This window comes from Emydura macquarii, unplaced genomic scaffold (assembly GCF_026122565.2).
Source record: "Emydura macquarii macquarii isolate MOO-44397 ecotype Brisbane River unplaced genomic scaffold, CSIRO-AGI_Emac_v2 contig_2473, whole genome shotgun sequence".
In the NCBI taxonomy this organism is placed as follows: domain Eukaryota; kingdom Metazoa; phylum Chordata; order Testudines; family Chelidae; genus Emydura; species Emydura macquarii.
Genome location: NW_027132610.1, coordinates 18,798,443 through 18,822,106, shown reverse-complemented (window position 1 = coordinate 18,822,106; position 23,664 = coordinate 18,798,443). Strand labels below are relative to the sequence as shown.

At 41.0% G+C, this 23,664-nt stretch overlaps 1 long non-coding RNA gene across 1 annotated transcript in view; it reads left to right on the top strand.

Annotated features, from left to right (window-relative positions):
- Positions 1 to 5,024, top strand: part of LOC137163046 (uncharacterized) — a 57,946-nt gene extending 52,922 nt beyond the window's left edge. Inside the window, exon 3 of the long non-coding RNA XR_010922605.1 lies at positions 4,979 to 5,024. This is a non-coding gene — a long non-coding RNA (uncharacterized lncRNA). The remainder of the gene's footprint in view (positions 1 to 4,978) is intronic.
- Positions 5,025 to 23,664: the final 18,640 nt, after the last annotated feature.

Genomic DNA, 23,664 nt, shown 5'->3' with positions numbered 1-23,664 from the left:
AAGGGGTAGAATACAGCTTCCATGCAAAGAGAGGTTAAAAAAGACTGGGACTGTTCCTTTTAGAAAAGAGATGACTAAGGGGTGATATGATAAAGGTCTATAAAATCAAGAATGATATGGAGAAAGTGAACCGGGAAGTGTTATTTATCCCTTCACATAACATAAGAACCATGGTTCACCCAAGGAAATTAAGAAGCAGCATGTTTAAAATAAACAATAAGAAATACTTCACAAAACACACAGTCTGTGTGTGGAACTCATTGCCATGGGATTTTGTGATGGTCAAAAGTATAACTGGGTTCAAAAAAGAAATAGATAAGTTCATGCTGAATCATGTCCATCAGTAGCTGTTAGCCAAGATGGTCAGGATGCAACCGTATGCACTGGGTGTCCCTAAACCTCTGACTGCCAGAGGCTGGGACTGGATGACAGCAGATGGATCACTCAATAATTGCCTTATTCTTTTCATTTCCTCTGAAGCATCAGGTGCTGACCACTGTTGGAAGGCAGGATACTGGGCTAGATGGACTGTTCATCTGACTAGAATGGCCATTCTCATGTTCTTACGGTCTTATGTGTTTTTTTAAATCTCAAAGAAAATCTTCCCACACAGCTCTTTTGCTAAGATGTAAGGGAGATCAGGATTTGGCCTACTGTCTGGTTGTCCTCTGAAGGTTCTCAGAACCTTAGTGATTAGACTCTGCATTATTTTTGAAGTTCTGATTACTGCAGTAGTTCTAGGCTGTCACTTCTTGTGAAACTTTTTGTTGTTACGGAAGTTAAGTCATGGGATGGAACCAAGCAGAGCTCTTTTGTAGATTTATAGTGAATCCATGTCCAGGAAACATGTTGATAACATTTGCACTGGTATGGAAGGCTGAACTTTTACTAGATTTATTGGAAATAGTGAAGACTTTACTGTAGCTCTGTTATGAACTGCAAGGAGAAAAATCTCTGCTTGCTGGTCCTGGTACCTGAATCGCAAGGGTTGGTCAGTGGCAGAAGTTCTTCTGTGCAGTTTTCTATTTCCTGTGTGTTTTGTCTTAAGGCATTAGAAATGCACTAAACTCTGAAGCCTCCTTATCTAAGGAATCTACACACTGCTTAACCCATTTAAAAAAAAAAGACTGTACTAAGCAATCTGTGCAGAAAGCATCAACATTCCAGGACTGAAGCCATTAGTTGTGTCTCTTACTAGTGTGAGCACATTGTCATGTACACAGAAAATTTCATTTTATCACAAGCTGCATCATAAATAAAGGAAAGAGCCGTCTGCAGCCATTTGAGCTTTTTCTTGGATTGTTTGGAATTTTTAGATTTAAAAATACAGATGAAAGATCTTTAACCCATGTGATGACAGCCCTGGAGGAAAGAACACTACACACGTCTTCTCTCTGCCTGCCATGTAAATCTCATAATCACCCCTAAGAACACTTTGCATTATTTTGTCATCAAAGTCTCTGTAGTTGACTCCACAGGAAACAAGTTTTTTTTTATAGGTAGAAGCTTCAACAGAGGAACACATTTAAAGAATGGCAGATATTTTATTCCGCTTTATACATTTTGGGTGTGTGCCTGTTACGTGAATGTCTCAAGATGTAGACACTCAGTATCTACCAATGTTTGTAAGTAACCAGAAATAGGGAAAAATGAAATAGGAGCTAACTTGGAGTGATTTTGTAAATAGATAATAGCATTGAAAACTTCTCAGTAAAATACATGAAAAATGTAAAAAAGGCAAAATAAAAACAAAGGAAAAGAACTAGAAAATATGGCTTAATTAAGAAAAATGTTTTCATTAGACAGTATATCCTAAATCAAGCTGCTTCACTAAAGAGAGTGGTGTGTGACTGGTATAAACTTGGCATCATGGATACAACAGAAATGTTTCATGAGTGTCCTCTTTGCCTTTGGAAAGAAGAGGAAAATCAATACTGCAGTCTCTAGATTGGTGGGGTTACAATCCTATTAGAGTACTCCGGTGTTTGAAGCACTGGTGACATGCATATTCTCTGAGATAATCTAGGCCACAGCCATCGTTTTTGCAAAAATGCTTTTGGCAGTATCCTGGATTTTGTTTGCGATCAATATTTGTGTAATTTCAGGATATATTTTGTTAATAACAGAAATGTTAAATAGGTTGTCTTGGTGGTTCTGAGAGTTAAGCTCCAGTAGATAATGCTCCACCAGATTTTTCCAAAGGCTGTCATTAGCAGGCTCTGACTCATCTCGTCAGACTTTGAAGCCAATCAATACAGAAACTTGCCAAGTATTTCATGTGGGTTTATTCCTGAAGCTCAGGGGAGAAAATGAAAAGTTTTAAAATATATTTTTTGTTTAAAATATTTACACAAAACAGATGGGAAAGATGTTGTCATAATTACAGGGCTAGCAGCACCACTATCTTCTTTTTGGTCTCTCTGAATGCACCCCCTCAAGTGTCAGACCTCACGCTTTTACCTCTTTTGGGCTGGAACCGCCTGATTCTCATTCTCTGAGTCCAGGCCCTGGCTACAGTTCCTTGTGTATTAACCATACTTACCTAGCAGGTCTAACTGGGTTTGACACCCGCAATTCTTTCCTCCATTGGTGACCAGTGGTTTGGTGACCAGACAGTGCCTGTCTCAGCCTGCTTTTCCTAAACAATCCCTAAAGAGCTACCTTCCTCCTGAGAGGAAGACCCTTTTTCAAAACTGCTATAGTCCTTTGTTCTTGTCAGTTCTTGGGCTTTGGCCTTGCTTGGTCAGAACTAGTTCTGTAAATCATCTGGAGCCAGGAGGTAGAATCTTCACAGCTAATAGTTCAGACACTATCTCTTAACAACCCCTAAGTGTTTACTGAGGTGGCGGTCATGGCTTATTTCCCTTCCTCCTTTCTTTTCCTTATAGCCTTCTATTGAACTAAACCAATATATTGATACCATAAACATCTAATAACCAAGTCAGCAAACAGGATTCTTAAGTTGTTACTGAGCAGCTTCCACTTCTGTCACAGAGGCTGTCAATTTTTTTCACAGAAATATTAGGTCTCTGTTAGCATATCACTTGTCAAAAGCTGTGGCTCAGAGAACACTGGGCTAATAAAGATGCTGCTGAATTGTCCAGAGCAGGTTTGGTTATATAAATAGAATCCAGGGTCTGATCTACAATCAGATCACAAATGATGATAATTTCATCAGCCGTGTGCTGAACAGCATGGAAGAATAAGTCTCTGTCAACCAGTGTCCTACACTCCTGAGATATAGTCCCAGATTAGTGTAACTGACAACAAATATGGACCACCAACCTGGCCTGCTTTTTGATCAAAGGCCTCACCTCATCCAGTCCTGCCTGTCCCAGCAGAGACTGGATCTCCCCATAACCCTGACACATGAGGTCTGATCCTGCAGGATGCTGAGTATCCTCAGCTCCAATTAGGTGAACTCCTGTAAGGGGCTAAGCACTCTCGAACCAAGCTGTTCCCACCTCCACTGACTTCAGTGGGAGCTGAGGGCACTCAGATTTTGGTATGAGGTGCTGAGCCCTAGCTAGGAGATCCTTGTTATGGTGGGCTGTTGTGCTAATACAACCCCTCTGACCTGCTTCTAGATTTTAGAAGTTCTTGTATCATCAGATAAGCAAATGAAATGAAACTAGTCGTTCTGACTGTTCTGAACTCACCTGTCATCTTATAACTGAAACCGAAGTCCATCTGTGTCTTTTGGTGCCACATGTGCCTACAGCTATACTGGGTATGACATTAACTTTTTGGCCAAGAAAGCTAAATGATGAATGTATAATGCTCCTGGTTTAGCTTTTATAATTGAAATCAAGGGGTATTTCAAGCATTTCAACTTAGTGCCTATGGAATGAGATCAGAGACAAAATCTAAGTGGGTGTAAATACAGGACATGCTAGACCAGGGGTCTCAAACTCATTTGCTATGGCGGGCCAGATTTGAATTAAATGTACTTCAAGCGGGCCATACATACCATAAACTGAAATAGTAGGCACTTGTGGAGCGCTGTGTCTCGTGCACTGTGGAACTGTGAATATAGGTGCCTGAAAGAAAGGTGTAAATTAATATTGCCTGAGTAGCTTTCATGCTATTCCAGCAAGTGGAGATGTTTGAAACATTACAATTTGATAAAAAACATAAAGTTCCTAGAACTGTGTGAATTGCAGCAGGAACGCCTTGGATCACTCACATTAATTGGGAGATATACCCAAGGGGGGAGGCTTAGGATAAGAAAACCCTTGCAAAGTTCAGGAGACAGGATCCTACAGAAGCAAACTGACCCAAAGAAATAGAGCAGTTGTGCCAGTTTGGAATATGCCGAGGAACAGATTTGAGATAAATATGAAAGTCACAAGACATTTTTTGATCTCGGGGGAAAAACAAAAAAACTTTGGCAAAGACACAGGAGCCACACAGAACATGGTCAAAACAAATCATGCCTGATTCTGTTCTTGCTTTCATTGGCATAATCAACTCCATATAGATTAATGGAGTTATGCTGGTATAAAACTTGTGTAAGAGAGAGGTCAGACTCAGGCACCTTTTGTCTAAACTTTTAAGCAACAGATGTATTAAATGGCACCTTTACATAGGGCTACGATCCTAAAGAAAAAACGGTTACTGTATTTGTTCTCCTTTTTATTACAGCTGCAAGAGTAAGTCATGCATGATTTTATAGGACATGATAATATTTGTCAGCCACAGGACAGCACAAACCTGTAGAATAATAAATGGCTTAGCCTCAAAGTGATAAATATGTCAGGATAACGGCAATCATTCTTAAATACGAAAGGACGATCCAATTTAAAATGTTATTGTTTTGCTGCGTGTTAATTGTCCTATAACCAATCATCTACCATAAACTATTTTATTACTTTAATATTTTATTTACTTTATTATTTTATTACAATAATATTACTATTATTATATTACTTGTATGGACCAGATTTTTATAGCCTGGCTTCATTTTTTTTAATTGCAGACCTAGCGTAGGTCATCTAAATGCCTGATTGCACCCACAAATCAGGTAAGTAGATGTTTACATCATCTAAACTGCAACCAGAAATATTTGAAAGGACAAAATTATGCCTACAGTTTGTAGGTGCAAAATGGAAGCCATATTTAAGGCTAGGCTGAAAATGTTGCTGTTTGTTAACGTGTAATACCCAGGAGCTAAATGGAGGGAGAAAAACTCAAGACGTTTTTAAAATGCACCAAAACTACATAAAGTCTCTCCCAAACATCAGTCTAGAGGCTTTTTGATTTATACACACTGTTACATGTATATGTACATACAGTCCACTCCGGATTCTAGTCCTATCTCTGCAATTATTACTTCAGTGTCTCTTTTGGTGGGTCTTCCTCCTCTCCTGCTTGCTGTCGGGTCCCACAGGTCTCTGTCTTTAGCCCCTTCTTTTTTTTTGCTTACATTCTTTCTATGGGCAAGCTCATATTCTCATAGGGCTTCAGCTACTTTCTCTATTCAGATGACTTGAAAATCTACGTTTTCACTCCTGACCAGACCTCTCAATCTTCAAACCTGCCAATTTGTGATGCAACAAGCCATTAAAATGTGTGACCAATGACCAGAATGTGTGACACCTGTGTTTTGTTGCACATTATACCATAAATGAGAGATTAGAAAGTTTTTTAAGTATAAGACCTGATTTTTAAGGATATTGTCAAACTGTGTGAATCAAATAAAACAGTTTTTTGATTGGTAGCAGTTTAAGTGGGGCAGGAAGGCAAACTACAGATCACAACACTAGTTCATTTGGTTCACACAGTGAGGAAACATCCTTAAATAGTGGAAGAGGTTGTGAAACCAGTATAACCTGTCAACTATGGCACAACACGTACCAGATCACAGCTTCCACATTGGAGGGCTGATTGGGAGCCCTGTCCGTTCTTCTCTTGAGTTGTCTGAAGGACAGTTGTTCATCGAGGGAGGGATGGGCACTGCATACTCTGCCCCTAAGTTTAATTCATACAGCCCCCTCTACAATTAATGCAACCTCCTAATTAATGCAGCCTTTGCATACAATTCATGTCAACTCCCCATAGAGCAAGTGTCAGTCACCTGTCCCCTCCCACAATTAATATCATCTGCCACCCAATTAATGCTTATGAGGTTCTGCCTCACAATAAATGCCTTCCCTCACAGTTAATGCTGGTTGGCCCCACTAACTGCTTTCCCCCACAATCATCAATGGTGGCTGCTCCTGCCTTAGCCACTTGAGGCTAATGCTCTCCTGCTCCCCACCCAGGAGCACACAGAGGCTTGTGAGGCAAGGTCTGAAGCTGACAATACATTTTTGGATAGGGGAGGAGAAGAGGGAGGGAGTTGTGAGGTTTTTCACAGGAGGCAGCAAAGAGAGTCCAGCAGCTCACACCAGGATCTGCTCCCTTCCCCTTCTCCATGAATAACGTGACAGCCCAGCAGCTCTGTCTGTCCATTCACCCCACTTCTATCTGAAAACTACTGATGGCTCCTCTTGGCCAGCTCTCCACCCCCACCACAAGTCTTTCTGCTCCCTCAAAGGGAGGACTGAAGAGCAGGAGAGAGCAGCAGAGGCCTGGAGCTGCAGGAGGAGCAATTCCTCCTCCACACCATCAGCTAGTTAGCAATAGTGGTGGGACAGGAGGACTGAACTAGCTGCACTGTGGAACTTGCTGCACAATGCATTATCCTGGAGAGCTCTGCTCCCAACTTGTCACCATCCTTCCAATATCACACTCTTCTTTCTCTCTGACTTGCACTCCTATAGGTCTCACTATCTTCCTAACCCCAATGTGACCCACCCTGAACTCATCTTTCCACTCAGTTTTTCTGCACTCCAGTAATTCTCAGATAGTGATTAATGTGTCTAATGCCACTATCCTCCCCTTTGCTCAAGCATGGAACCTGAGGAATGTTTTTGACTCTATGCTCTCCTTTGCCCCATATGTCCAAGCCAGATCCTAATGTTGCCTCTAAAAGTTGAAAGATCCGTCTTTCTTCTTTTCATATCTACAACTAAAACTCTCATTGAGGCCCTCCTCATCTCCTGCCTTGATTACCATGACTTGCTCTTCTCTGGCCTCCTTGACACCCACATTGCATTCCTTTCACTCTGTATAAAGCACTGTTGCTAAGATCATCTTTCTTGCCCTTCACTCAGACATTCAATTCATGCACCACTAGGTTTTCACTAAGGATCCAATCCTGTAAGGTACTGAATATGTTGTTTTAGGTCCACAGTAATGGACAGCCTTGGCTTCTATTTAATTCAGTGGAATTTGAGGTCACTTGGCATGTCATAGGATCAAGCCCTAACAAATCATGAATGGTAGGATTCTATTATTTATGCATTATATTCATGGCTAGAAATCTACTTGCCTCTGAGTCTGTCTGTCTGTCTGTCTGTCTGTCTCCCATACCATATGACCTAGCAACTGAGGTAAGGGGGAAAGATGGTCCAGTGCTTAAGACATAAGCAAGAGACTTGGGAGACTGAGATTTAATTCCCTGCCCTGCCACAGACTTGTGTGACACTGGGCAAGTTACTTAGTCTCCCTGTCCCTCAGTCCCCCATCTATAACATGGGGATAATAGCACTTCCTTGCCTCATAGGGGAGTTCTATGTTGTTCTTGTATGGTGTTCAGCTACTATGGGAATGGGGGGCCATAGATGGTTATGAAGAAGTTGAGCAAGGTAACTGACTGTTTTAATTATTCATCATTTCCCCCATATAATTACTACAATATTTTAAACCAGTCATGCAAAATTGTCATGGAAATATGCTAGCAAAGGCACAAATCTACTTTCTTGCCCCTTACCATGATAATGAAAATGCTAACGATATCTCAGATTTAAAAAAAAAAACTTCATGGGAGTAGGATTTTGCAAGGCTGTTTTAAACTTTCCTTCATGTCCAGCTATATGTACGTGACTCAGCTACTAAAGAGGCATCTAAATAGAGAGGCTTCTTTTGTGCTTTATATTTACAAAATTCCAGTCCCAAACAGCAAAGAAACACTCTAGTGCTTTTCTACATGTTCTTTCTTTGATCTGAAGAATGTTAACAGTAAAACATGTTTGTCTGAATCATAAATGGGATTTATTTCAGAATCACAATGGAGTTTGATTTATTTCAGGAACCCTGCTAATGGTTCAATATGATACTACTGAATATCATTGAATCATAATGGCATATAACAGTTCTAATTTTTCCCCCCTTACTCATTCTTTCATAAATGTATAGTGGGAATATAGCATTTCCTATGGCATTTCCACTTTTAGGAAAATCAAAGACATAACACTATCAGATAATGTGTGAGAGAATTTTAAATCTACTATGTCTAATAAGAATGCATATTGTCATTTAGAGCCCTCCCAGGGGCATTTTGTTTCATTATTTGGATGATGGATACCTTAAAAACTGCTTACAATTTCAGCACAAAAGTACTGCAGAATCTCAGATAGCACCTTGCTAATATAGTGTTAATATTGAAAGTTTCTGCCCCAAAGAGCAGAAACTTTCTACTCTGGTAGAATCTTTCTGTTCTGGCACAATAGGAGAACTAACTCTACTAAAGTTCTACTTAAGTATTTGTTGTTTGCAAATAATTTGGATGAAGAACTTCCAGTGAATGAATGGTCATTTTCCTTGATTTGGTATTTTATGGTTTGTATTTGTATTGTGTTAGGTAGGCCAGGTCACCATGGTCACATGGCATTGTTTCTGCTCTCTGGGCAAATGGAAGATCTAAACAAGAAAAAAATTACAAATTGGCAACTAGTAAATAATGACTAGATTACAAAACCAGAAGGGACCATTGTGATCATCTAGTCTGACCTGTATAATATATGCCATAGAACTTTCCCAAAATAATACCCACAGGATATCTTTTAGAAAAAATATCCAATATTGATTTAAAAATGGTCAGTGAAGGAGCATCTACCATAATACTTGGCAAATTGTTCCAATGGTTAATTTCTCTCACCATTAAACATTTATGCCTTAATTCTAGTCTGAATTTGTCTAGCTTCAACATCCAGATATTGGATCATGTTGTACCTTTCTCTGCTAGATTGAAGAGCCCATTATTAAATATTTGTTCCCCATGTAGATACTTTTAGACTGTAACTAACTCATCCCTTAACTTTCTCTTTAAAATAACTAGATTAGCCCCTGGAGTCTAGCACTATACGGCATGTTTTCTAATCCTTTAATCATTCTAGTGGCTCTTCTCTGAGCCCTCTCCAATTTATGAACATCCTTCTTGAATTGTGGGCACCAGAAATCGACACAATATTCCAGCAGCAATAGCACCAGTGCCAAATGTAGAGGTAAAGTAATCTCTCAACTCCTATTTGAGATTCCCCTGTTTATGCATCCCAGGATTGCATTAATTCTTTTGGTCACAGCATCGCTCTAGGAGCTCATGTTCAGCTGATTATCCACTACAACCTCCAAATCTTTTTCAGATTAACTGCTTCCCAGGATAGAGTCCTCCATTCTGTATGAAAGGCCTATATACTTTGTTCCTAGATATTTACATTTACATTTAGCCATACTAAAACATACTATGTACTTGCGAAGTTGTACCCAGTTTACCAAGGAATCCAGAGAGCTCTATATCAATTACCTGTCCTCTTCATTATTTGCCACTCCTTCAATTTTTGGATTATGTGCAAATTTTATCAGTGATGATTTTATGTATTTTTCCATGTCATTGATAAAAATGTTAATAGAGTAGGGCCAAGTTAATTTTATATTGTTCTAGTTTTTAATCAAAATATTGTGCAATACTAAGTCAAACACATTACAAAAGTCTAATTATATTAGAACAACACTATTACCTTTATCAACCAAAGCTGTAATCTTATAAAAAAAATCCAGTTAGTTTGACAAGATCTATTTTCCATGTTGACTTGCATTAATAGCAAATACCATTGTTAATATGCAAATGTGAGTGTTTATATGAACAATAGTTATTCCCAAAACACTTATGTGAACAAAAGCAGTTCATGTAAATGTTGGTGAATAGCAAACAGGGCATAAGTATGGTGAAAAAGACCCCGCTGAAAAAGATTTTTTAAGCACATGTTTAAATATGCTTCTTGAATAGGGATGCTTTCCTGAATCAGAGACCTTGTTCCTATAAATTAGTACACAGTATGGCAGTGTTATCAGCAATTATTAAGAAATGACATTGGAATTTTGGACACAGATTGAGAATTTCATAAGGCTTATAGTGATGTCACATCCATTTCAATGTTACCCAATAAAAGTATGTTGGATTGTTTCCCTTATTTTCTTTGTAAATTTCATTTCATAACAGAAGTAGGACATTCCACAGTGCACTTTGAGGAGATTAGTGCTATTCTCAAGTAACATCACTTAGCCTTTGGCCTGGTGCCTTTTGAAATATCCATACACACAAATGACTTGATTCTTCTCTCACTTACACCAGGCTAAATCAGAAGTAACTCTGTAGCAATAAATTGAATTACATAAGTACAAATCAGGAAGAGTGTATATGTTGAAGGTGGGTTGGGGCATGTTGGTGGTGGGAGGAGCTGAGTTCAACTATGCATGATTATCTGTTGGCATGGTCTCCACTCCCTGACTCCAACTGCAAAAGGCAGAGTAGGCCCTCTGCTGCTCCAGATTCTGCTGGGGCCAGGTGAGTGAGGATCAAAGAGTTGACTCTGGCTTTTTATGACAGCCACTGTATGGCTCCAAAGAGGGAGATTAATAATTTAGTCTGATACAAAGATCAATAGGATGAAATTATGGACAAGGCAGATACTCAATTAGTTGGTGGCAAGACTGAGATCTACAGGAGAGTCTCCCAGTGGAAAATGTGGAAGACCCCCTATTTTGTATCATTTACAGCTATATTAAAGGCTGCAGGGAAAAATCGTGGACTTGCTGATGGAGAAGGACTACATGATCTAGCAGGCCTTTTCTATCTCTAACTTCTTTGATATTATTGGTGAGACAGAGGCAGTTATCATATCCAATCTCTTTAAACCATCCAACAACTGTGTTTAGTTCTTAATTTCTTCTTTTACTGGTTTAGCAACCACCACGTACACTGTTCGATCTATTTGGTGGGTGGTGATTTCTGGATTTGAAACCCAGTCATTCGCAGAAGCAGAAGTGGTTGCAGCAACAGCAAGCCTCTCTAACTCTACTAGGTCACATAGGCCATGCAGTGTGATAGGGAAGTGAAAATGCATAGAGGCAGAGAGAGAAATGGAGAACACTCTTCTTGGCATCTCTGCTCTCAACCCCCCAAACCTTACTGTAAATAGCAACTCTGGAAAGTGTCATTGTGGGATTCAGTGATTATTGTTTCACAATGATTTGTGCACCCAACTGGGAGTGGATATAAAGATGACTTCAATGGGTGAAGTGAAGGATGCCCCTGGAAGGCCAGTGGAGAACTGAAAATGGCATGTGGGACAGATCTGCATCAGACAGAGAGGCAGTCGAGAACAGCTGAAATGTTGCAAAGCCTTCCTGCCAGCCAGGACATGAATCTGACTGTGACCACATAAAAAGTTGGGTTATAGCAAGGATTAGAACTCAGCAGTCTATTGTGCTGGGTCCTATGCTTAGTCCACTATACCAGTCGGTCTCTTGTGGTAATGAGTTGCTTCTCCATGTGGCCAGAAGCCATAATGGTTAATCAGCAGAGAGGTGGCTCAGCTGCAGGCAGTTGGCTTGCATCCAGGAAGGAGCTTGTGGTGGTCCTGTTGCTAGTGGAAGTGGCATAGTCCTCAAAGCCATACATTTGTCTTAGGTCTACCCAAAAGTTGGTGGATTTCACAGGCCCAAAAGGCTCTCCCTGGATGGCTGCAAGGGGCACCTGATTTAGGCTAGGAAACATAACTGTGACAAATACCTGATGGTCATAAATGTTTTATATTTTCAAGGCTATTTTGGGAATAGAGGGACAGAAACTTATATTTTAAAAAACTAAGGATGCAGGTGCATGTCCTCAGCTCTAGGGCACCCCGTCCTACCTAGACACAGCATTGCACAGCATTGCACAGCTCTTAGACCTTCTGGTGGCCACTTCCTTGGTTTGTAATAGCCTTTCTTACCCTGCATCTTCTCCCAACTCCCCGTCTACATATTCTATGGCTTGGCCTTCTGGCCAACCCACATAAAAGCCTATATCCCTTCTGGGATAGCATCAACAATCTTCAAACTAATAGTCCTTCCACCGCTCTCAGGCATCAGTGTAATTCCATTCTGGTCCTATCACAGGGTTTCTCCTGCAGGAGCCTCACTTGCTCCTATAATGTTCATCCTCCATTATATCTGGCCCATTATACCCTATTCCAGGGCTCTTTAGGTGACAGATCTGAGGAACTGTCCCAGACTGAGGTATCAGTAGAGGGGGTTTTGGTACAAATTGATAAATTAAACAGTAATAAGTCACCAGGACCAGATGGGATTCACCCAAGAGTTATGAAGGAACTCAAATATGAAATTGCAGAACTACTAAGTGTTACATACCTATCACTTAAATCAACTTCTGTACCAGATGACTGGAGGATAGCTAATGTGACACCAATTTCTAAAAAAGGCTCCAGAGGTGATCCTTGCAGTTACAGGCCAGTACCAAGCAAATTGGTTGAAACTATGGTAGAGAACAGCGTCATCAGACACATAGATGAACACAATTTTTTGGGGAGAAAAGTCAACATGGCTTTTGTAAAGGGAAATGATGCCTCATCAATCTATTAGAATTCTCTGAGGGGATCAATAACATGTGGCCAAGGATGACTGGTGAATAGAGTATACTTGGACTTTCAGAAAGCCTTTGACAAGGTCTCACTTCAAAGGCTCTTAGGCAAATTAAGCTGTTATGGGATAAGAGGGAGGGTCCTCTCATGGATCAGCAACCGGTTAAAACACAGGAAACAACAGTAGGAATAAATGGTCAATTTTCAGAATGGAGAAATGTAAATAGTATTGTCCCCCAGGGGTTTGTACTAGGATCACTGCTGTTCAACATATTCATAAATGATCTAGAAAAAGGGGTAAACAGTGAGGTGGCAAAATTTGCAGAAGATACAAAATTACTCAAGGTAATTCAGTCCAAAGCAAACTGCAAAGAGTTACAAAGGAATCTCACAAAACTGGATGACTAGGCAACAAAATGGCAGTTGAAATACAATGTTGATAAATGCACAGTAATGCACATTAGAAAACATAACCGCAGCTATACATACAAAATGATAGGGTCGAAATTAGCAGTTACCACGCAAGAAAGAGATCTTGGAGTCATTGCAGATAGTTCTCTGAAAATATCTGCTCAATGTGCAGCAGCAGTCAAAAAAGCCAACAGAATATTAGGAACCATTAGGAAAGGGATAGATAATAAGACAGAAAATATCATAATGCCACTATACAAGTCTATGGTATGCCCACACGTTGAATATACTGTGTGCAGTTCTGGTCACCCCCATCTCAAAAAAGATGTTAGAATTGAAAAAGGTACAGAGAAGGGCAACAAAAATGATTAGGGGTATGGAACAGCTTTCATAGGAAGAGAGATTAGAAAGATTGAGACTTTTCAACTTGGAAAAGAGATGATTAAGAGGGGATAGGCTAAAGGTCTATTAAATCATGACTGGTGTGGAGGAAGTGAATAAGGAAGTGTTATTTACTCCTTCACATAAATAAGATCCTGTGGTCATCCAGTGGAATTAATAAGCAGCAGGTTTAAAACAAACAAAAGGAAGTACTTCTTCACACAATGCACAGTCAACCTGTGAAACTCATCAACAGGGGATGTTGTAAAGGCTAAAACTATAACATGCTTAAAAAAAGAATTAGATAAGTTCATGGAGGATAGATCCCTCAATAGCTATTAGCCAAAATGGTCAGGGATATAACACCATGCTCTGGGTGTCCCTAGCCTCAAGCTGTCAGAAACTGGGAGTGGACGACAGGGAAAGGATCATATGATGATTGCCTGTTCTGTTCATTCTCTGTGAAGCATCTGGTGCTGACCACTGTTGGAAGACAGTATACTGGGCTAGATGGACCATTGGTCTGGCCCAATATGGCTGTTCTTATGTTTTCTCTGCCAAAGAAACCTATATGCTCTACACCCTCTCCCTTCACTGATCTCCCTCAGTCTGCTTATAAGGCTTAGTTCCACATCCTCTGGCCAGGAGACAATTAGTTAATAACCCCCCAGGTGGGAAGTATGACAAATGGGAGTCTTTCACTTGCCTTGCAGGTGATGGGGTTTAAGCCCCTTCACAGGTGGTTGTTAGAGTTGACACTCAGAGCATCCGAAAATCTGATGAGGCCTGTCATCAGCTCAGCCTACATTGCCCGTGTAATGTTTGCTAGATAGGATTTTGTTGTTTTTTCTGAGGAAAAAGCATTTAAAGAACATGGACAGAGCAGGAACTCATGTTCAGTGTAATGTTTGTTCTCAAATAAAGCAGATATGCTTTCCTTAGCTCTCAGTTGGTATGATTTCTGGCACAATACCTAATGCAAGATATAGGACTGACAATTAGGAAAATAGATGCTGTAGCTGTACGTGTAAAATGGGAAGTAGTTTCACAGCAATATCCTTTTATTAAAACAAAAGTCTTTGAATCCCATCTTTAATAGAATCTGGAGAGAGTGTATTTGTGTGACTTTGATTTGTACCAAGTATAAAACCTGAAGTGGACAGACTTATGTTTGCCAATGTTGTTTCAGTGTATCAAAGAGCAAAGGGACACAATGGACTAGGGATATTGAGAAGTCAAATAGCCATCTGTATGGAGTGCACTATTATTTACTTTAAAATAAAAATGTAGCAGTTATTATTTAAATACATGCTTTTTTAAAAAAAAAAGCAAACTTCATTTTGCTCTATTGCTCATGTGTCAAAACATCTGCACCTAACATTTAGAGCATAGTGACATAGCAAAACAAATGTAGAGCAGACATGACAGATGGACGGCTTGTTGACAGATTAGCAGATGAGTTTCCCTTATGTTTTTGAAAACATATCTCCCTAGCCATAACGTGGAAGGGAAAAAAGCTGGAATTAAAGATCAGATAACAAAAAGTAAACTTTTCTTTTGTGGGTTTATTATTCAAATTCTAGAGTATCAAGGGAAATATAAAGGGCAAGTAAAACAAAACAAGGGACATCTAATACAGGGAAATGAAACACTAACAGTTTTCAGAATTAAAGCTGCAGTGCCCATACATATGATACATTATTTGTTTTTCAAGCATCTCTGTAAGTCAGAGTGATAAAACACTGAGGATGTTTTCTTTTAGAGTCAGGGCTGGTCTACACTTACCTCGCGATTTGGCGGCAGTCGACAGGAGTTACGCAAACTACGCAGAGTAGTTTGCGTAACTCCCGTCGACTGCTCTGCTTCCCTTCTGCACGCTGTCTACACTGCGCTGCGCCGATGAGAACAGCGTTCCTGTCGATGCAGCGCTACGCTTTTTTTTGGGGGGGGGTGGATTTACTCAGTCGACTTCCTGATCGATTGAGCGGGTCTACACTGACCGCTCAATCGATCCAGGAAGATCGATCTGGCGGCAGCGAATTTGTTGCCGTCAGTATAAACATGGCATCAGAAAGTAGACAGGTTGTAGGACTAAAAGCTAACTCTTTCTCACCTTACTCGTGTGAGCAGTCCACTGAAATCAATAGGAGTATCCACCTGAGTAAGGTAACCCGGTATTTGGTTTCTTGCTTCTGATCTCTGTTCCTTGTGGGTATTTTGATACTGCCTTCACTGGTGGAGGTGCTATCAATTTATTCATGGTGTAAAGGTTTGATCCTGTAAGATGCTGATCATTTCCTGTGAGGGGACTTCAGGGGGAGATTGGGGCATGCATCATCTTGCATCAGGTGCTTAGCATTTCACAAAATGGGGCCCCAAAAGATCAGTCCTGTTAAATGTATGTTTATTTCATGCAATATGATGTTGCTTGGGGAGGCACTGCATTATGTCACATATTGCTTCATACAGGAAACTGACAAGCCTTAGAAGGACATTGTCAAGGAGCTAAGTTCAAACACAGTTGTGTTCTGGTATTTACAGCTACAAGCAGCATGGAAGCAGGACAAGGGAGCCACTGCAGCAACAGTTTCCAGAGCCATTCTGTGTCAGCAACTAGGGCATGGGTGGTCCTGCCTACTGGTCAGAACAGTGGCAGTCCTGCCTAGTGGTTGGAGCAGTGGCTAGGGTAAGAGCAGAGTCAGGAACCAAGCAGGACAACAAAGCTGGAATAAAGCAGGAATAAGGCAGCAGCTATTACAGTCAATCAGGCAGTTCTGCTGTAGCTCACCTTTGTTCATTAGTCTGTGTGGAGACTGAGCAAGCTAGTCCTAGGCTCAGCTGCAGGCCTTCATTCTTGACACCTCTAGTGGACTGAGGCCTGGTCCACACTGATGGCAGCATCATATGCAAGCTACCTACTGAAACTTGCTTATCTCCCGTCAATTTACTAATTTTCACTAACTCTTCACTGTGCTGTGTCAACAGGAAATGCACTCTGGTTGACGCAGCGCTCATCTTTTTGGGGGTGTGTGTGGATTTACTGTGTTGGCCGGAGAGCACTTCTGGGATCGATTGGGTGGGTCTCCACTGCCCACTTAATTGATCCCGCTGCGTTGATCCGTGGAGCCCGACACAGCAAAATCAGTGTAGACATATGTTCAGTCAAGATAACACTGGCAGAGCTCTGTGATGTCCTTGAAGATGATGCAGCATGTGTTTCCTCTTGAGGTACTCTGGTTTTGTTGGTTGGTGTGGAAGGGGAGCAGTGTCTTGGCCGATATCCTTTGAGGTATGTGATGCCAGAAATTCCCAGTCTTTGAACACAGCATAAGAATCAGATTAATGGCTGCTACCATTGTAGGCTCTTCAATCTTAATTTATTTATCCATACATGGCTCAGCCCAGTCTAGCCGTGGGTTTTATAAAACCTAATATGAATGGAATTGTTTTCAGGAGTTGCTTTTAATTTTTTGAAAACTTCTCTTTTTATTACACATTGACATAAAAACTCAGTATATAACCCACTGACGGTCAATGAGAGCCTGGGCCCTAGAAACCATCTAATGAAGAAGTATATGTAATTTTATATTTCCGTCAAGCAAGCTAGAATAATAAGTCAGTTGCCACCAGCCTTACAGAACTGGCTGCATTGGAGCGCTCACAGCAAATTATAATTAAGAGCTTAGAAACTTCCTTTTTCAGGACTTGACTCTCAAGTTATAAGTTTTTTTTTTCCTTTTCTTATTTCTTAACATTAATATAAAAGGCATAGTAACATAATGAAAAGCTTAGAATTACCTCCACTCTTTCCCTCAGTACAGTAGATGGATGCTGCAGGTCACCAGTCTCACATATTAAGAGAAATGGGTCATAGTGTTTCATCAGGAGTTGGCCCCCACTTCTCATACCCACTTGCTACATAGTGAGGGGAGTGCCAGTTTCTCTTCAGCTGCAGGAAATGCCAGTCACTTACTGCCCAATCCAATTCCTACTGAAATCATTGACAGTCTTATGGCAATAGGCTTAAGCTCAAAATGGGTGAAGTTGGAGGTGGGAGGAAACTTCCAACTTGCCCAGTCTAAGATGTGCCACAGGACCAGCACCATTTAAAGAAAGAACATGGGTGGAAGGATGGATTTGTGGTTAAGGCACAGAAGTTGGAGACTGGGATTATATTCTTAGTGGTGCCACAGATTTGCGGTGTGACCTTAGGCAGGTTATGTAGGCCAAAAGATTAAAAATTGGTATCTAATGCCGGACATCTCAAAATCGACACACCTGTCTTTAGAATTCTGGGATGTGCTTTTCAGAGGTGCTGAGTACCTAAAGCTCCCATTAACTTTGAATGGAATTGTGGGTGCTCAGCAATGGTGAACATCAGGCTCTAGGCTTCTTAAGTAGGGCACCAAAAATTAAGCCACACAAAATGAATGAATTCTCCATCTCTCAATGTCTTCAAATCAAGACTGGATGCCGTTCTGGAAGATATGTTTTATCCAAACACAAGTTATGATTTGTTCAAACATAAATTATTAGTACAAGGGTAACTGGATGAAATTTAATGGCCTGTGATATACAAGAGGTCAGTCTAGATGATATAATGGTCCTTTCTGGCCTTAAATTCTATGAATCTATGAGCCTATGAATTAATTGTTATGAAATGCTGTGAGCTCCTTAGTTGGAAGGTATTATGGAAGAGTAAAGCATTAGTAATGCTATGTTTGACTGCAATATATCACTCAGCCACTATACGTCTTTTTGTACTGTATAGGATTCCAGGCAGTGTGTGGTTCCTGCTGAACACCGATGACAAACCTGGAACTGGGTAGAAGCCTGTCATCTATAGTAGTAGCCTTTTCTTTAATAAACACCTCCTGTTTAGGAAAATATGTGATCCTTATGTCATGACAGTGTTGTTATGAAATAAAAACTTAATAGGAGGGGTTAAGCAGAAACTTGTTCAACTTTATCTTCTCAACCTTGCTGTTCAGCAAAGTAATCTACTTTTGTGTAACACACTGGCCAGTGTGTCTTATGTGTCTACTCTGTGCCTGTTCCACTGGGTTGTGAGTCTGTTATAATTTCCATCTACAGAACCTGGCTTTTTAGCTCAAGTTTCAGAGACTCATACTTTTAGCCTGGTTCTATCTGTGGTGTTAGCTAAGATGGTGGCTGGCACACATGCAGGCCATCACATCTCTTATTCCTGTTCTGATTGCTCTAATTTATGAAATCATAATTTCCAGAAATTTATCTTCATTATCCTCTCCATCCCAGCCATAGTTAAGGCCTTAGATAGAGCTGATCAGAAAATGGTTCCCCCATACTAGGAAAAATTTGAATTAAAAAATAAATTGAATGGAAAAAATAACAAACCAAAAAAGTTCATCTGAATATTTTCTGTGGAAAACTAAAAATTTCAGTTTAGAAACATTGCGGCCTCTTATTACTCCCATGTAGGCATGTATTATACAGTCACAGAAAAATATCTGTACTTTCCAGGATGTTCCTGATGACTTTAATGCCAATGAGTCTTTAAATCACATGCTTATATCACAACAAGATTTACAAGTTGTCTTAAACTGGCATCAACAGGCTGTGCTGACTTTGCTTTGGTCAAACCACATGCAATGACTGGTGTTCTGGTTTGCCTATTACTTCTGAGAAAATGTTTGCCAGAGTTAGAACTGCAGATTTGTCATGGGAGTTTTATCAAAAATCACAGAGCTGTCACAGTAAATTTAGCAAAATTGGTGGGTTACCAAATTTACCATGACTTTTTCCTGATTTTTTCTTAAAAAATCCTATCCTCCTTGCCCTGCCGAGGGGACCTCGACCACCCACATCAGCATTCTCTGCCCCAGCACCATAACCCTAATCCCACCCCATGAGGAGGGGAGGCTCAGGCTCTGTGGCAGGGAGGCTGAAGAGCAAGCCCACCCACACTCACCTCAGGCAGTGATGACTCCTCTGGCTCCTCTCCTGAGGGACTGGGACTTATGCTTACCCTGTAGCGGCAGCTCCTGTGAGTTCTGTCCTGTGGGGCTGAGCCTGGTGCCCTGCTAGAAACATTGTGACCTAGCGTGCAGGGTCACAGCACCGTTCAGATTTGTGCCCCCCACTCCCTGTCATGATGGAGGAGCAGATGGGCCAAACCTGTGCGGCGCTGTGACTTGGTGAATGCAGGCAGGGCTCACATTCCAGCCTCCCCACCAGAACCTCCCCTCCTCACAATGCTGGGGCAGGCTCACTCATCAGCCTTCTCTACCAGGTCCTCCCCTCCACATTGGGCTGGTGACCCACCCTTTGGGAAAATCACGGAGAGGAAAAAAAAGATTAACAGAAAAATCATGGGTTCCGTGATGTTTTTGCCCCCATGAAAAACCTGCAGCCCTAATCATAATCAATGAGGGCAAGATCCCTTTCCTACCCTGTGTCCCTAAACATTATAAGACTGGATCCTGCAACACTTGCATGAGTAATCACATTGGCTTCAGTGACCCAAGCTAGTAAGGACTATTTTCACGAGTTAGTGTTGCAGGAACTGGACAGGACATCATAAAATACTTTCTGAGCTTTACTGCCAGTTTTGTGTGACTTTGAAGCTCCACTTGACAAACACTATTAAAAAGCTCAGACATCAAGACCAAGCACAGCAGCATTTGAAAGAGAGCTCACGCTCAGCCTGTTAGTCAACCACTGTCCTTTCTGTGCTAAAGCTTCAAAATGACCGAGAAAATGCTGCGAACAGAAGAGATACATTGTTTTCAGCATTCCTCAGTGCTTGGAAGGAGTTAAGTTTAGCACAACGGCTCTGTTCTTTTGGCATTATCCCATTAGCTTAAGTCATTGCTGATGACTTCAGCCTCATAGTGACTTCAGCCTCTAATCTCATGAAGGTGAATTCATGTGAGATGGCTTCAAAACAATTACTCCCTGAGTTGCAGGCCATTTCAACTGATATATGGGCACAACATTCACTTTTACAGATTGTAGCCTCTTTTATGTCCTGCACATGTACTTACCATATTGTATTACAGCATGGACGTTATGTCACTAGCTGGCATTGTCTAAGATTAATAATGGAATGTGCTTGTACCAAACGAAAATCATAAAACTACCTTTTTAAGTATACATTTAACAAAGAGGTATGGTCTTATTGTGGTTTGCCTGATTTCCTCTTAGCATTCCCTCCCCTCTTTCTCTATTTGATTTTGGCTGCATCTTTGTCTAGGAGTTTTCTGGCTGTTTCAAATACCCTGGACTTCCCCTTTATGTGAAGAAATGAGAGACGGATTATTACCCGTGATGACTGTTTTGTAAATAGCAATTTTTAATAAAGTATTTAAATCCCATTTTTAAACCAGATAAGTACATATGTAACAGTAAAGTGATTGATTGGATTGTAAATGATTTTCTTCTTCTTTTATTTCCTTTGGAATAGCGACAAGGAAATACATATAGCTCTTCAAAAGACGTTTTAATCAGATGAGGCAAATTCTGGCCCCAAGGAGGCAACTTTCACTGAAGTCAGTGGAGCTGGGCAGGGTGTAAATGAGGGCAATGTTCATTCCAGGGTATAGCGCACACATGCAAACCACACAGTTATATGTACAGCTGTTTATTTAGACTAGAGCTTTCACGTAACCTTTTCTATTTGTTTAACTTTATTGTTCTTACCTTTCCTCATCACTCCTCTTCAGCTCATAGACTCATGGACTTTAAAGTCAGAAGGGACCATTATGATAATCTAGTCAGACCTCGTGCAATACACAGCCACAGAACCTCACCCTGTCACTCCTGTAATAGACCCCTAACCTATGACTGAGTTATTGAAGTCCTCAAATAATGGTTTAAAGACTTCAAGGTACAGAGAATCCACCAGCAAGTGACCCATGTCCCATGCTGCAGAGGAAGACAAAAACCCCCATGGCCTCTGCCAATCTGCCCTGGAAAAATTCCTTCCTGACCCCAAATATGGTGATCTGCTAAACCCTGAGCATGTGGGCAAGACTCACTAGCGAGACACCTGGGAAATAATTCTCTGTAGTAACTCAGAACCCACCCCATCTAACATCCCATGACAGACCATTGGGCATATTTACCACTAGTAGTCAAAGATCAGTTAATTGCCAAATTAGGCTGTCCCATTATACCATCCCCTTCATAAACTTATTAAGCTCAGTCTTGAAGCCAGCTAGTTTTTTTGCCTCCACTCATGCTCCCCTTGGAAGGCTGACTGAAGCGAGACCAAGTGGTAGCATCAGAGATTACAGGGCATGACATTTACCTTTACTATGGTGAAAGCAAAAAAAGTGATGCTGATATGCCCTCCTCACCAGTATGGCCTCAACCAAGGAGAGGGTAGGGTGCACAATTGCATGAGAGGACATGAGAAGCAGGAAGTATATTCTCCTGTAGCCAGTATACTGTGAATAGCCTTCCTAATGTGACTAATAGCTCCTGGCATTGAACTGCAGCTCCTGAAGTGCAGAGCTGGCATGTCCATGCGCTAATGTTTAAAGTAACGTGTCAGAAAAGTTTTATAGTAATAGCACAGTATTGTGAGGGGACAGAAAGGTTGTTTATGTAAAGCCAATGAAATTCTACTATCATCACTTCTCTCCCTTTATTGTTGGGTGTGGGGAAATGACTTAAGTTTTTATTTGGTGTTAGCAGTGTAATGCTAGACATTTTGCACATTTGGAAGTGGTGAGGTCACTATAAAAAAAAATCCGTAAAAAGGAAACAAGTTGTCCTCAGTTCCTGGATGCTTCGAGGGTGCTGAGCCAAAAAGACAGCAAACCTACTGTAAGTGTGCAGAAAAGGATTTTCTTCTCCTCCTCACAAAATAAACATTGTTGTATTATTTCTTTGAGGAAGGAAATTGAGTCTTTGGATGACTTGCAAATGTTTTCTAAATGTAGTGGCTGGTGGGTTTCCTGAATTTCCAGATCTGATTTTAGATTAGATTTTTTTTGGTTGGCTAAATCAGAGGAAATTAGTGTAGTCTTAGTCCAAGAGCCAGACACTGTTACCAATTACATGTGTGTAGGTTACAAGAGCGATATTACATCTGTCTTAGCTCTAGTTAGAAGTCAAGTGCCTTTCCCTTCGTTCCCAACCCCCTACTCTTTTTGGTAGCCAGGAAACAAGAAAAATAGTAAAATGTTTTCACTAAAAAGTTGTCTCTGAGTGAAACCTGTGTCTGGGTTGGGTAAAGTATCTAGAGTCTGTTTCATGAAAAATGATGGGCAGAGAAAAAACCCCCATGAATGAACAGTGTTTTAAAATATGGTTAAGGGGTCATTTGTGACTGGCCTTTGGGCGAGTGTACAATATGGGGAAAACACAAGAAGCCCCTCCCTGCATAAACCTCCTATGGAAAAGCCAGTTATAAAGGCAGTCTCTCTATTTTCCCAAGTGCTAGGTGTCTGATCAACCCCAGAAAGGTTGAAGGTATGGCCTGATGCCAGTAGGGGAACATGTACACTTTCCTGTGCTCAATGAGCTCCTGTGCTTAGAGCTCCCACTGGGATGATATGTCTCTATACAGCCCCAATACAGGCTAGTGTCTTTAAGACACAGGTATGTCTACACAGGGTTAGAGGAACTTGAGTCAGTGCCTCTTGGGTTTGAGAACCAAGGGTTTGAGTGACTATGCTGATTGCAGATTCTAGGTTGAGAATTTTTGAACCTGGACTCCAACTGCAGTACACAGGCCTGAGTCCAACCAACCATATCCCAGACTTCGTTGCACACTCCCAAAATATGGCTGCTCTACCCCTTTGTTTGTGGTGCAGTGTAGGAAAACTTAACTGTCCCCTGCCATGCATCATGGAAAGTTTGAGCAGCAGTTCAACACATCCTGCTGAGCCGTCATTTTGCTCTTCATGCTCCCAGCAACCAGAACCAGCAACACGGAGTTGCCATTTGAAGAACTTATCTCACTTGCACTTTCACGGTTGTTTAAGGAAATGAGCAGAGCTTCTGTGGAAATTCCAGCAGTGTTTTCTGTCCCACCAAAAGCACCTGATGGAGCTAATGATGGAGGAGGAGGACACAAACATGGCAGGCTCAAAGGGGCTGATGCTGCTCATGCCCTCAATGTAGAACAGCACTTCTG